This window comes from Bos indicus, chromosome 6 (assembly GCF_029378745.1).
Source record: "Bos indicus isolate NIAB-ARS_2022 breed Sahiwal x Tharparkar chromosome 6, NIAB-ARS_B.indTharparkar_mat_pri_1.0, whole genome shotgun sequence".
NCBI classification, from domain to species: domain Eukaryota; kingdom Metazoa; phylum Chordata; class Mammalia; order Artiodactyla; family Bovidae; genus Bos; species Bos indicus.
The window spans coordinates 83,141,883-83,157,183 of record NC_091765.1 but is presented as its reverse complement, the minus strand read 5'-3'; positions in this window follow the sequence as shown (position 1 = coordinate 83,157,183).

Below are 15,301 nucleotides of genomic sequence, written 5' to 3'. Positions count from 1 at the left end.
CATATTGAAAAACAGAGACATCACTTTGCAGACAAAGTCAAAGCTATGGTTTTTCTAGTAGTCACATACAGATCTGAGAGTTGGATGGTAAATATGGCTGAGCACCGAAGAACTGATGGTTTTGAATTGTAATACCGGAGAAGCCTCTTGAGAGTCCTTTGGACTGCAGGGAGATAAAACCAGTCAATCCTAATGGAGATTAACCCTGAATATTCATTGGAAGGACTGGTCTTGAATCTCCAATTCTCTAGGCACCTGATGCAAAGAGCTGGATTATTGGAAAAGCCCCTGAAGCTGGTAAAGATTGAAGGAAAGAGAAGAAGATGGCCGAAGATAAGATGTTTTGAGACTATCACTGACTCAATGGATATGAATTTGGGCAAACTTGGGGAGAGAGTTGAGGACAGAGGGGCTTAGCTGCAGTCTATGGGGTCACAAAGTCAGAAGTGACTTAGCAACTGAACAACAACAGTCTCCATATTCAGTGAATCAAAAATGCTAATGATCAAATCACTTTCAGATTAAATTTAAACTATGAAGGAAACTATGGCAAATACCTCATATCAATACCGAAATTGTACAAAATGAAATAACCAAGTATCATTTTTCCAACTATCAACTTTACAAACAGTTTTGCACAATGAGAATATTCCACTTTTGTATGAAATAAGTACTATTGGCGTTCTTAAATAAAACTACTGAAGAGGATATATTGACCTAATCTTTAGAGAAAGCAATTTTGAGAGGTCATGAGAGAACAGTGATCTTTCCTTTTTATTGTTGTTCAGTCTCTAAGTCGTGTCTGGAGTTTGCTCACATATATGTCCATTGAGTTGGTGATGCTCTTTAACCATCTCATCCTCAGTCAGTCCCTTCTTCTTTTTCCTTCAGTCTTTCTCAGCATCAAGATCTTTTCCAGTGATTCAGCTCTTCACATCAGGTGGGCAAAATATTGGAGCTTCAGCTTCAGCAACAGTCCTTCCAGTGAACATTCAGGGTTGATTTCCTTTATGATTGACTGGTTTGATATTGCATTACAAGGGACTCTCAAGAGTTTTCTTAAGCACCATAATTCAAAACCATCAATTCTTTGGTGCTCAGTCTTCTTTATGGTCCTACTCTCACTTCTATACATGGCTACTTGAAAAACCACAGCTTTGACTTTGTCAAAAATGTAATGTCTCTGCTTTTTAATATGCTGTGTACATTGGTCATAGCTTTCCTTCCAAGAAGGAAAGTTAGTCTTTTTTTTTTTTTTTCTGTTTGTTTGCTTTGCTTTGTTTATTTTGCTTAATTCTTTTTCTTTTTTTTTCCTAATTTTATTTTATTTTTAAACTTTACATAATTGTATTAGTTTTGCCAAATATCAAAATGAATCCGCCACAGGTATACATGTGTTCCCCATCCCGAACCCTCCTCCCTCCTCCCTCCCCATACCATCCCTCTGGGTCGTCCCAGTGCACCAGCCCCAAGCATCCAGCATCGTGCATCGAACCTGGACTGGCAACTTGTTTCCTACATGATATTTTACATGTTTCATTGCCATTCTCCCAAATCTTCCCACCCTCTCCCTCTCCCACAGAGTCCATAAGACTGTTCTATACATCAGTGTCTCTTTTGCTGTCTCGTACACCGGGTTATTGTTACCATATTTCTAAATTCCATATATATGCGTTAGTATACTGTATTTATGTTTTTCCTTCTGGCTTACTTCACTCTGTATAATAGGCTCCAGTTTCATCCACCTCATTAGAACTGATTCAAATGTATTCTTTTTAATGGCTGAGTAATACTCCATTGTGTATATGTACCACAGCTTTCTTATCCATTCATCTGCTGATGGACATCTAGGTTGCTTCCATGTCTTGGCTATTATAAACAGTGCTGCAATGAACATTGGGGTACACGTGTCTCTTTCCCTTCTGGTTTCCTCAGTGTGTATGCCCAGGAGTGGGGTTGCTGGATCATAAGGCAGTTCTATTTCCAGTGGAGAAAAGTTAGTCTTTTAATTCCATGGCTTGTCTCACTGATGGCAGTGATTTTGTAGCCCAGGAAACTAAAATCTGTCACTGCTTCCACTTTTCCCCCTTCTATTTGCCATGAAATGATGAGACTGGATACTATGATCTTAGTTATTTGAATGTTTTTTCAAACCAACTTTTTCACTCTCCTTTTTCACCCTCATCAAGAGGCTTTTTAGTTCATCTTCATTTCCTGCCTTTGAAGTGGATTCATCTGCATATCTGAAGTTGTTCATGTTTTGCCTGGCAGTCTTGATTCTAGCTTGTGATTCATCTACCCTTTCATTTCTCATGATGAACTCTGCATAAAAGTTAAATAAGCAGGGTAGCCAATCTACAGCCTTGTTGTACTCTTTCCCCAATTTTGAACCACTCAATTGTTCTATGTCCAGTTCTAATTGTTGCTTCTTGACCCACACACAGGTTTCTCAGGAAACAGTTAAGGCAGTCTGATATTCCCATCTCTTTAAGAAGTTTTCCATAGATTGTTGTAATCCACTTAGTCAAAGACTTTTGCATAGTCAATGAAGCAGAAGTAGCTTTTTATAGAATTCCTTTGCTTTCTCCATGATCCAACAAATGTTGGCAATTTGAACTCTGATTTCTCTGCCTCTTTGAAATTCAGTTTGTACATCTGGAAGTTCTTCATTCACAATACTGCTGAAGCCTAGGGTGAAGAATATTGAGCATAACCTTGCTAGCAAGTAAAATAAGTGTGTTGTCCAGTACTCGAATATTTTTTGTCATTGTCTTTCTTTGGGATTGGAATAAAAACTGACCTTTTCCAGTCCTGTGGCCACTGCTAAGTTTTCCAAATATGCTGATATACTGAGTGCAGCACTTTAACATCATCATCTTTTAGGATTTTAAATAGCTCAACTGGAATTTCATCACCTCTACTAGTCTTTTTCATAGTAATGTTTCCTAAGGCACTTGACTTCATTCTCCAGAATGTATAGTTCTTCCATGTATTCTTGCCACTTCTTCTTAATTTCTGCTTCTGTTATGTTCTTATAGTTTCTATCCTTTATTGTGCCCATCTTTGCATGAATTTTTCCCTTGATATGTCCAATTTTCTTGAAGAAATCGCTAGTCTTTTCCATTCAATTCTTTTTTCTCTATTTCCTTTGCACTGCTCATTTTAAAAGGCCTTCTTACCTCTCCTTGATATTCTCTGGAACTGTGCATTCAGTTTGATATATGTTTCCCTTTCTCCATTGCAATTTGCTTTTCTTCCTTTTCTTGTAAAGCCTCCTCTGACATCCACTTTGCCCTCTTTGTTTTTCTTTGGGATGGTTTGGTCCCTGTTTCCTATACAGTGTTAAGAGCTTTGGTCCATAGTTCTTTAGGCATTCTGACTACCAGATTTAATCCTTTGAATCTATTCATCACCTCTACTGTATAAATATAAGGGATTTGATTTAGGTCATACCTGAATAGCCTAATGATTTTTCCTACTGTCTTCAATTTAAGTCTGAATTTTGCAATAAGGGCTGATGATCTGAGCCACAGTCAGGTCTAGGTCTTGTTTTTGCTGACTGTATAGAGCTTTTCCATCTTTGGCTGCAAAGAACATAAACAATTTGATTTTTCTATTGACCATATGGTGACTTCCACGTGTAGAATTGTCTCATGGGTTGTTGGAAAAGGGTGTTTACTATGACCAGTGAGTTCTTCTGACAAAATTCTGTTAGCCTTGTCTTGCTTCATTTTGTATGTCAAGGCCAAACTTGCCTGTTATTCCAGGTATCTCCTGACTTCTTGCTTTTGCATTGCAACCCCCTCTGATGAAATGGACATTTTTTTTGGGGGGGGAGGGTGATGGTTCTAGAAATTGTTGTAGGTCTTCATAGAACCTGTCAACTTCAGCTTCTTCAGACTTAGTGGTTAGGTCATAGACTTGGATTACTGTGATATTGAATGGTTTGTCTTGGAAAGGTAACTGAAATAATTCTTCCATTTTTGAGGTTGTATCCAAGTATTGCATTTTGGACTCTTTTGTTGACTATGAAGGCTACTCCATTTCTTCTAAAGGATTCTTGCCCATGGTAGTAGATTTAATGATCATCTGAGTTCACTTTACCCATTCCTGTCCATTTTAGTTCACTGATTCCTAAGATGTCAGTGTACAGTCTTGTCATCTCCTGTTTGACATGTCCTATTTACCTTGATCCATAGACCTAACATTCCAGGTTCCTATGCAATATTGTTCCTTACAGCATCAGACTTTACTTTTGCCACCAGACATATCCACAACTGAGCATTGTTTCTACATTGGCCCAGCCACTTCATTCTTTCTGGAGTTATTAGAATTGCTCTCCACTCTTCTGCAATAGCATATTGGACACCCTCTGACCTGAGGGCTCATCTTCCAGTATCGTATCTTTTTGCCTTTTCATACTGTCTGTGGGGTTCTCCAGGCAAGAATACTGGAATGATTTCATTTCTTCTACCAGTGGATCACATTTTGTCAGAACTCCTCATTGTGACCTAGCTATCTTGCATGGCCCAGCACCACATGGCTCATAGTATAGTGTTTATTTGCTCAGTCATGTCTGACTCTTTGCAACCCCATGGAATGTAGCCCACCAGGCTCCTCTGTCCATGTGGATTCTTCAGGCAAGAATACTGGAGTGGGTTGCCATGCCCTCCTCCAGGGGATCTTCCCCACCCAGGAATTGAACCAGGGTCTCCTGCATGACAGGTGGATTCTTTACCTGCTGAGCTACAAGAGAAACACTGGTAGCTCAACTTAAGGTGAGCGTGTAGCTTACACCTACAAGGTTTAAGCTTATGGTGCATGGTGTTGGATTCCTGATCTCTGAAGGAGAAGATTTAGCTTTCAGGTACCAGGCTTGATTACTCAGAGCTTTTGGATGACAGAAGTTTCATTACAGTGAAAAAGGACAGAGAAAGCTTTTGACATCGACATCAGAAGGGGGACAGAGAGTGCCCTCCCCCCTGCCCTGCTAATCTTAGCAAGGAAGTTATATATTTTTTCAATTGGTTATTACAGTAAATCAAAAGAATGTATCAAGGTTGTAAAGGTCTTATCAGACCTACTCTCACATTTACATTTTATGATAATGGGATTAAAACTAACAATAGAAAGATCTTACTAGACCCACTCCCATAATATACATTTCATTTGACAAGGTTAGGCAGAGGGTCTTAAGAAGGAGAAATATGTCTTCAAGCAGGATACATTGTTGTTCTATAATCATTGGTACACAGTTTAAACTAAGTTGTTCTGTTGTGTAATCATCACCTCTGGGCTTAAAGAAAAAATGGTTTTATGTGATTAGGATGAAGGAATGTACAAAAATTTTTGTCCTTTTCTCTTTCTGGAGAGCCCCAGGCCCCTTTCTTCTTGGTGACCCCAGACTTCATATCAACCTAAGAATTGACTCTCTCAATAACTTCATTGCCTGATGCAAGTCTCTTCGCCACAACAAGTCTGTGATCCATGAAGGGGGGGGGGAGGATATGGAGATTTTATTTCTTTAATTGTATACCTCTGTGTTTGTTAGTTATATTTATCTATTAAGTTTCATATTTGTTGCAGTTGTCTCCCTCATCTTTATCATTTGATGTTCATTGTATTTTAGTTTTAAATATAGATATTAGCCCATGGCCCTGGCTGAGTGCTGAGAAGATGGTCAAATTGTAGAGGAAGTTGATGTGTTAACATTTTATGTAGTCAAATCAATTAACATTTTCCTTTATGATTTAATCTATTATTACATTCTCAGAAAGTCCTTGCCCATTCTGTATGTTCATGTTAGGTAGATAGAATAGGGAAAAGGAGTCCAAAATGGCGGTGGTTAAAGACAAGGAAGGTCCGAGGACCAGAGTGAAGACTTCAGGCAGAACAAACAGCACTCCTGGCTAAGCCCAATTTGCATAGGGCAGGCCCAGGTGGAGGAAAAAAACATATAAAAGGAGGAGCCAAAGCGCTTTCTCATGGACTCTCTCCTGCATGTGTGCACTCTTTTCTTTCTCTCTCTCTCTCTCTCTCCTGCTATCTGCTAAATAAAATAGAGCTGTAACACTGATTTGCCTAAGAGCTGTAGCACGATTTGTCCAAGACCCAAGAGCTGTGATGCGCCGAGGGCTTTAATGTCCGTCGCTCCAAATCTTTGTTGTGATGAGACAAAGAACCCAGGAACATACAGTCATGGCACCATAGATGTCATGCGAGTGTATGTTCCTTGGTTCTTTGTCTCGTCACAACAAAGATTTGGAGCGACGGACATTAAAGCCCTCGGCGCATCACAGCTCTTGGGTCTTGGACAAATCATGCTACAGCTCTTAGGCAAATCAGTGTTACAGCTCTATTTTATTTAGCAGATAGCAGGAGAGAGAGAGAGAGAGAAAGAAAGAAAAGAGTGCACGCATGCAGGAGAGAGTCCATGAGAAAGCGCTTTGGCTCCTCCTTTTATATGTTTTTTTCCTCCACCTGGGCCTGCCCTATGCAAATTGGGCTTAGCCAGGAGTGCTGTTTGTTCTATTTGTTCTGCCTGAAGTCTTCACTCTGGTCCTCGGACCTTCCTTGTCTTTTAGCCACCGCCATTTTGGACTCCTTTTCCCTATTCTACCTACCTAACATTCAGAATATGTTCATCTACATGTTTTAATGCTTATATTTATTACATTTGTCTTGTCCAGTTAGACAAGAAGAAATAACCTAAGAAGAACTAAAGAGTCTTTTGATGAAAGCGAAAGAGTAGAGTAATAAAGTTGGCTTAAAACTCAACATTCAGAAAATGAGGATCATGTCATCCAGTCCCATCACTTCATGGTAAATAGAAGGGGAAACAATGAAAACAGTGAGAGAATTTATTTTTGGGGAGCTCCAAAATCACTGCAGATGGTGACTGCAGCCATGAAATTAAAAGATGCTTGCTCCTTGGAAGAAAAGCTATGACCAACCTAGACAACATATTAAAAAGCAGAGACATTACTTTGCCAATAAAAGTCCTTTTAGTCAAAGTTATGATTTTCCCAGTAGTCATGTAAGTATGTGAGAGTTGGACTATAAAGAAAGCTGAGTACCAAAGAATTGATGTTTTTGAATTGTGTGGTGTTGGAGAAGACTTCTTGAGAGTCCCTTGGAATGCAAGGAGATATAACCAGTCCATCCTGAATGAAATCAATCCTGAATCATTGAAAGGACTGATGCTGAAGCTGAAAGTCCAATACTTTGCCGACCTGATGTGAAGAACTGACTCATTTGAAAAGACCCTGATGCTGGGAAAGATTGAAGGCGGGAAGAGAAGGGAATGACAGAAGATGAGATGATTGGGTGGCGTCACCGACCCAATGGACATGAGTTTGAGTAAGCTCCGGGAGTTGATGATGGACAGGGAAGCCTGGTGGGTTGTAGTCCATGGGGTCACAAAGAGTTGGACACGACTGAGTGACTGGACTGAACTGAACTGTCCAGCTGGAATTTGTTTTGGAATACAGTATGAAAAAAAATTTTACTTTTCCCTTACATGATTATCCAATTATTCCAATGTAATATGTTAAAAATATCAACTTTTTACTCTTAGTAAAATGATTTTTATTATGTATAAAATTTCTAATATATTACACGAATCAATCTATGATATCTAGTATTCAGAGTAACTTTTATGATAATTCCAAATTTATCTTGTACTTTAATATACAAGAATGCATCTCAGTAATCACCTTTTAAAAAAATTTCTCTCCTGTTCTTATTGTCTTCTTTTTATGTAACATTCATAATTATTTTGCCATGTTATTTAAAAATCCCCATTGGAAAGTTGATTAGAAGTAGATTAAACATCTATCTTGATTTGAAAAATATTCTCTTTCCATTTATCAAGTATTTTAAATACTTCATTAAAATATTGGAATTACTTCATTCATTCATTTTGTATATTTTTTTGTATCTTTTTGCTACCTGGCATCGTGAAGGGCACCTTGGATTTAACAATATACTGACAAGCCTCTGCATTCTAAACCCCTTGTATCAGATGGATTGTATTCATGTGGTGATAGAAAAAGATAGAATATATATTCTCTACTGATGGTAATAGGAAATAAATCATGAATAATAAACTTGGTGGCAGTGAAACTCACATGTGAAAGTTGCTCAGTCTCAGCAACTCTTTGCAACTCCATGGACTATACAGTCCATGGAATTCTCTAGGCTAGAATACTGGAATGGGTAGTCTTTCCTTTCTTCAGGGGATCTTCCCAACCCAGGATCCCACATTGCAGGTGGATTCTTTACCAGCTGAGCCACAAGGGAAGCCCATGAATACTGGAGAGGGTAGCCACATAGTCATGTTTAAATTTCAGATGGATAAACTCATAGAAACAATTTTGGAACAGCTCATAGGTAATTGTTGACAATATAAGTATATTTAATTGTATATTGACAATATAGGTTCTAATTAGTTACAAAGTACATGGAAATCAAAGAAAAGTTGGCATTTTCTTCTTTATGTGTCTTGTACATGGGGGGCTTTATATGCATATTTTAAGATTTGAACTGATTATAAGAAAATAATACATAAACTAATTTTTTTCATGCATATAAAATCAGTTCTCTGCTAGTACACTATATATTTCATATAACTGCTTTATTCTATAAAAACTGTTTTTTGTTGTTTTTCTGGAAAGAAGATAAATTAATAAAAAAGAAAAGGGAATCACTCACAAAGTAGTTTCCACTGTATCTTTTAGACAGAATGATATTATTACTATGTCTGGCAATGGCAACCCACTCCAATACTCTTGCCTGGAAAGTCCCATGGACGGAGGAGCCTGGAAGGCTGCAGTCAAAGGGGTCATGAAGAATCTGACACGACTGAGCAACTTCACTTTCATTTTTCACTTTCATGTATTGGAGAAGGAAATGGCAACCCACTCCAGTGTTCTTACCTGGAGAATCCCAGGGGTGGTGGAGCCTGGTGGGCTGCCGTCTATGGGGTCGCACAGAGTCGGACACGACTGAAGTGACTTAGCAGCAGCAGCAGCAGAGATAATTTTAGCTTTTCTTCATAGAATGTAATCTGTTGACAATGTAACCACCAATTGACATGTTTCTGATTACAACGTACATGTTTCTATGTAATTTTGTTATCTACTATTATTTCTGTGAGTATACTCAAAGAACAATTTCTTTAAAGTTTTCATTTCTTTTGAGTTGCTCAATTGATTTTTCTAGATTTTTTAGTATCAGAAAGAAAATCACAAACAATTGCTTACCTTTGCTTGCTGAAATTATTTGTATCAGTAATGTCATGGTATCCAGTTGCAGTTCTGTGTTTGTTGTTTGTTCCCAAAATAAAGTTCTCATCAGTACAAACTTTTGGTACTCTGTTATTGTTATGGGAAACAATCATTTAAAATACATTATCTTCTCTGAGTCACAGGAAGCATATTTTCTATACATTACTGGCCAAGAAATGAAAGACAGAGAACTTTATATCATTGTTCTGAAACAGAACTTCAGCTGAGAATTCCCTGTTACTTTTCTCATTAATTATATGGTAAGAGGAAAAATCTCCTTTAACATCTGTAGTTTTCCCTTTCATTTTTTTCCACATCTTTTCCCCTACAAAAATTATCACTAAATTTTTGGGAATTGTTTCTTTCTGCTGCTACTGCTAAGTCACTTCAGTTGTGTCCTACTCTGTGCAACCCTATAGACAGCAGCCCACCAGGTTCCACCATCCCTGGAATTCTCAAGGCAAGAACACTGGAGTGGGTTGCCATTTCCTTCTCCAATGCATGAAAGTGAAAAGTGAAAGTGAAATCACTCAGTCATGTGTGACTCTTTGTGACCTCATGGACTGCAGCCTACCAGGCTCCTCCGTCCATGGGATTTTCCAGGCAAGAGTACTGGAGTGGGTTGCCATTGCCTTCTCTGGTTTCTTTCAGAGAATGACAATAAGGCTTAATGATCATAAAAGTATTTAGAGTTCATAAAATGCTTTTCGGAAACAAGATTCCAGTTGTTTCTATGAGGTGGGGAAAGGAGTGTTATGTTATTGCTTGAATGAGCAAAAGATTAGGAAGTTATGTGGTCTCAGTAAATATCATTTTCCTTTTATGCTCAGGAAAACTAAAGAAGGAGTTTATTGAGTAAGCAAGAGAATAAACAGGGCAAAACTGAAGAGCTAGTGATACTCTATGCCAAGAAGAAAACTCTATGATATAACCTAGTTAAGATTGTTAAAGTAGTTTGAAATAAATGATACTCCTTCAGTTATAGAGTGAATAATACTCTAAAACATCACTTGTTTGCTTGCAATTTATGATTTTAGCTTCAGTAATTTCCACTGAACACAATACCCAAAATGGTATATGAGTTCAATAAATATGTTCTTCAAATCGATTTGCATTTTATGGAAGGATTTATAAATGATTAACTAATGGGTGAAAACGGAGAAGGCAATGGCACCCCCACTCCAGTACTTTTGCCTGGAAAATCCCATGGACGGAGGAGCCTGGTAGGCTGCAGTCCATGGGGTCGCTAGAGTCAGACACGACTGAGCGACTTCACTTTCACTTTTCACTTTCATGCGTTGGAGAAGGAACTGGCAGCCCACTCCAGTGTTCTTGCCTGGAGAATCCCAGGGATGGGGGAGACTGGTGGGCTGCCGTCTATGGGGTCGCACAGAGTCGGACACGACTGAAGTGACTTAGCAGCAATGAATGAAAAAATCATTTCCTTTGCTAATTCATTTTCCAATGAAAGATAATTGATGTGTATCATATTTTAAAGGAATAACTACAAAAAAGTAATACATTTAATACATCAAGAAAAAATACAAAAAATAATATATAATATCAGTATTTTCACCATTATGAATTTAAAACCATTCATTTTTCCATATTTACCTCATGTTTTGTTAGTAAGTATATAAAGTATTTCAGCTAAATGTTGAAATGACCAATAACTCAGTCATATTTTTCCTTTTCTTCTTTCTCCTTCAAAGTAACTAAATTTTGGTAACCAAAATTTTGGTATATATAGAGGGGTATAGTATATAGCATTATTTCTTTATATGTATTAACATTTTGCACTTTTACTTCTTTAATATTGTGCATTGTATCATCATTATGCATAATATTCTGTAATACAGCTATTTTTCATTAAACAAATATTTGTTGAATCTGAATTATGTGATAGGCACTATTGGATGTGAATGAACAAGTGCAATATCCTGCTCTTCAAGAACTTATATTCTAGAAGGATGGAGGAAGAGAAAACAAATGAACATATTATATGTCAAAAGGTGATAAAAGTCATGACAAAAAATAGAGTTAGGGAGTGGAATATTATCAAGTGGAAGTATGAAAGAAGTATTGCTATTACAAATAAAATGGTCCTTTACTGATAACTTGCAATTTTATCAAAAACCTGGAGAGAAATGTAGACAAGGGATGTTTGGGTTCCAGGCAGAGGAAATTGAACATGCAAGCAAAAATCTTTGAAATAAGAACATGCAGAGAATGATGCTAATCCTGAATAATCAGGGAGAATGGAACAAGATGAGAAAAGAGATGCTGCAGGGATTGGATCTTGACAAATAACTGTATATTTATCACTCAATAGGACACTTTTAAGAGTGAGAGGGAGCACTGTTAATAACTAAGTTGGAACAGCAAATATAAAACAGGACTCTGTTGGGCAAATTGAGATTTATAATCAGGCTACACTATAAGCCTTTAACTCAACTTGAGATGGAAAAAAGTGCTGGTGTTGTTCAGAACTGTTTAATATAACACCTGATTTAATGAGGTCTCTGTAACAGTTGTATTGAGAGTAGAATGAAAAGGACATGAGTGAAACTGGTAGATGAGTTGAGAGGCTACTGCTATAATCCTGGATAAGAAAAACTGGCATGTTCTAGAGAGATAGTAATGGGACTGAGAAGAAATTATTGAGTTCTGGATGCTAGATTTACTGACATATTTTTCTATGTTATTTTTTATTGCTTTGCACACGTGTGCATGAATTGATTGGTTTTAACTATAGTCAATAATTTCTATGGAGTTCTGTAAATTTTTGTTTCTATGCATTTAAAAAAAAATTCTGGATACTAATTATTTGTTATTTATAGGTTAATTTTTCCTAAAATTAAAATCAAGTATTCTAATGTCATTTATAGTTCCTTCATTTGTTCAATATATTTATGTAAATTTAATTCAATTTAGTCAAATTAATAATAATTTACTCTAAAGTTATGGTTTCTTTGTTTTTGATATTTTTTCTAAAAAAAAGCCTTCTGATCTCAAGATCATAGAGATCTACCTTTTATTTTAACACTTTTGCTTTTAAACCTTTACTCACTCAGGAGTTTATTTTTGTCTATGGCATATTCAAGAATCATTAACCTGTTTTTGATCTACTTTTTTCTCTTTGATCTATTTGTCTCTTTCTGTGTCAATATGCTACTATCTTAATTTCACAATTTCATAATCAACCTTGATATCTGGTAGGGTTATTTTCCCCACTTTATTCTTAGTTTTGAGAATTGTATTGGTGATTCCTTGTGTCATGATTCAACTGTCTGCATTTTAATATCAGTCTTTCATATTTTGTAAAAAATTTTCTAAGATTTATATTGATAGTAAGTGAAATCTGGAGAAAGCAATGGCACCCCACTCCAGTACTCTTGCCTGGAAAATCCCATGGATGGAGGGGCCTGGTGGGCTGCTGTCCATGGGGTCGCTAAGAGTCGGACACGATTTCACTTTCAATTTTCACTTTTCACTTTCATGCATTGGAGAAGGAAATGGCAACCCACTCCAGTGTTCTTGCCTGGAGAATCCCAGGGATGGGGGAGCCTGATGGGCTGCCGTCTATGGGGTTACACAGAGTTGGACATGACTGAAGTGACTTAGCAGCAGCAGCAAGTGAAATCTATAGATTTACTGTGGGAAAAATGGCATTTTAATTTTATTTATTTTTTGTTTATTTTATTACTTTATTTATAATGAAGTATAGTTGATTTGCAATATCATGTTAGTTTCAGAGGTATAGCACAACTCAGTGATTTTATATATATATTCTTCAGATTCTCTTCCCTTGTAGGTTATTAAAAAATATTGTTTATAGTTCCCTGTGCTATACAATAGGCCCTTGTTGGTTATCTATTTTATACAGAGTAGTGTGTATATTAATCACAATCTCCTAATTTATCCCTCCCCCACAACCTTTCCCCTTTTGTAACCATAAGTTTGTTTTCTATGTCTATGAATCTCTTTCTGTTTGGAAAATAAGTTCATTTGTAACTTTTTTCTTTTTTTTTAGATTCCACATATAAGTCATATTGTACAATATTTGTCTTTTCTGTCTGGATTATTTCACTTGTATGATGATCTCTAGATCCATCCATGTTGCTGCAGATGGTATTATTTCATTCTCTTTTATGGCGACTATACCATTGTGTGTGTGTGTACCACACCTCTTTATCCATCCATCTGTCAATGGACATTTAGGTGTGTCCATGTCATGACTATTTTAAAATAGTGCTGCAATGAACATTGAGATGTATATATCTCTTCAACTTATAGCTTTCTCCTGATAGGCCCAGGACTGGGATTGCAGGATCATGTAATAGCTATATTTTTAGATATTAAGGAACATCCATACTGTTCTCTGTAGTGGCTATATCTATTTACATCCCTACTAGCAGTTTAAAAGGATTCCCTTTTCTCCACACCCTCTCCAGCATTTATTGTTTGTAGAGTTTTTGATGATTGCCATTCTGACAAGTTGATGTGATATCTCTTTGCTGTTTTGATTTGCATTTATCTAATGATCAGAGGTATTGAGCATCTTTTCATGTGCCTTTTTGCTATCTGTATGTCTTCTTTGGAGAAATATGTATTTAGATCTTCTGCCCATTGTTTGGATGGGTTGTTTGTTTTTTATTTAGAGCTGCATGAGCTGTTTGGATATTTTGGAGATTAATATCTTGTCAGTCATGTTGTTTGCAAATATTTTATCTTTGACCTGTTTATGGTTTCTTTGGTTGTATAATAGCTTTTAAGTTTAATTAGGTTCCATCTCTTTATTTTGTTTTTATTTCCATTACTCTAGGATATGGATCCAAAAATACATTGCTGTGATTTATGTCAGAGTTATTCTATGTTTTCCTATAAGGTTTTTTTTTTTTTTTTAAGCCTGATTTTATTTTATTTTTTTAATTATTTATTTTAATTGGAGGCTGATTACTTTACAATATTGTAGTGGTTTTATTTTTATAGTATCCAGCTTACATTCAGGTATTTAATCCATTTTAAGATTATTTTTCTATATGATGTTAGATGATGTTTTGATTTCATTCTTTTACATATAGCTTTCCAGTTTTTCAAGCAACAGTTATTGAAGCCTGTCTTTTCTCCATTGTATATTCTTGCCTCCTTTGTCATAGATTAATTGTCCATAGTAACTCAGTCGGTAAAGAATCTGCCTCCAATGCAGGAGACCCGGGTTTGATTCCTGGGTCAGGAAGATGCCCTGGAGAAGGAAATGGCAACCCACTCCAGTATTCTTGCCTGAGAATTCCACAGACAGAGGAGCTCGGCAGGCTACAGTCCATGGGGTCACAAGAGTTGGGCACAACTTACTGACTAAACCATCAGTCAATCATAGGTGCATGGGCTCGTTTCTGGCCTTTCTATCCTGTTCCATGGATTTATATTTCTCTTTTTGTGCCAATACCATACTGTCTTGGTTGCTATGCTTTGTAGTTTATGCAATCAAGACTATGGTCACTGTTTCTCATAATTCCCATTATAAAATTATTGTTGTGTACCTACGTTAAGAATTTATTTCTGCCACTGCCCTCATGAGAAAACTTTGATGAGCTTTCATTTCTTCCAGGCCAAAATCTAAACCTCCTGTTTGGTGTCGTCCTGTTTACCCTGTTTCTACAATCTCATGTCATGACCTCCCTGTCTCCTTACTTCTCAACTCTTTTTTCTACTTTCCTAAGAGTCACTGAAATGTCATATGTCTTTGACCATCACATGTCTGAGATGACTCATCTTTCACTTTTTCATCACCATTCAAGGACACTTTACCACCTAAACTGCTCAACTAAGATAAATTATCTTTTATGATTTAGTTTATATGTGATATCTTGTCAACTTTTCCCTTCTCTGGTCATAATTCTTCAGTTCTTCCTCTGTATTCAATAAAATACCTCACATATATATATATATATATATATATATATATATATAATAAATATGTGTATATACAGCTTTCCAACAGAAATTCAGAA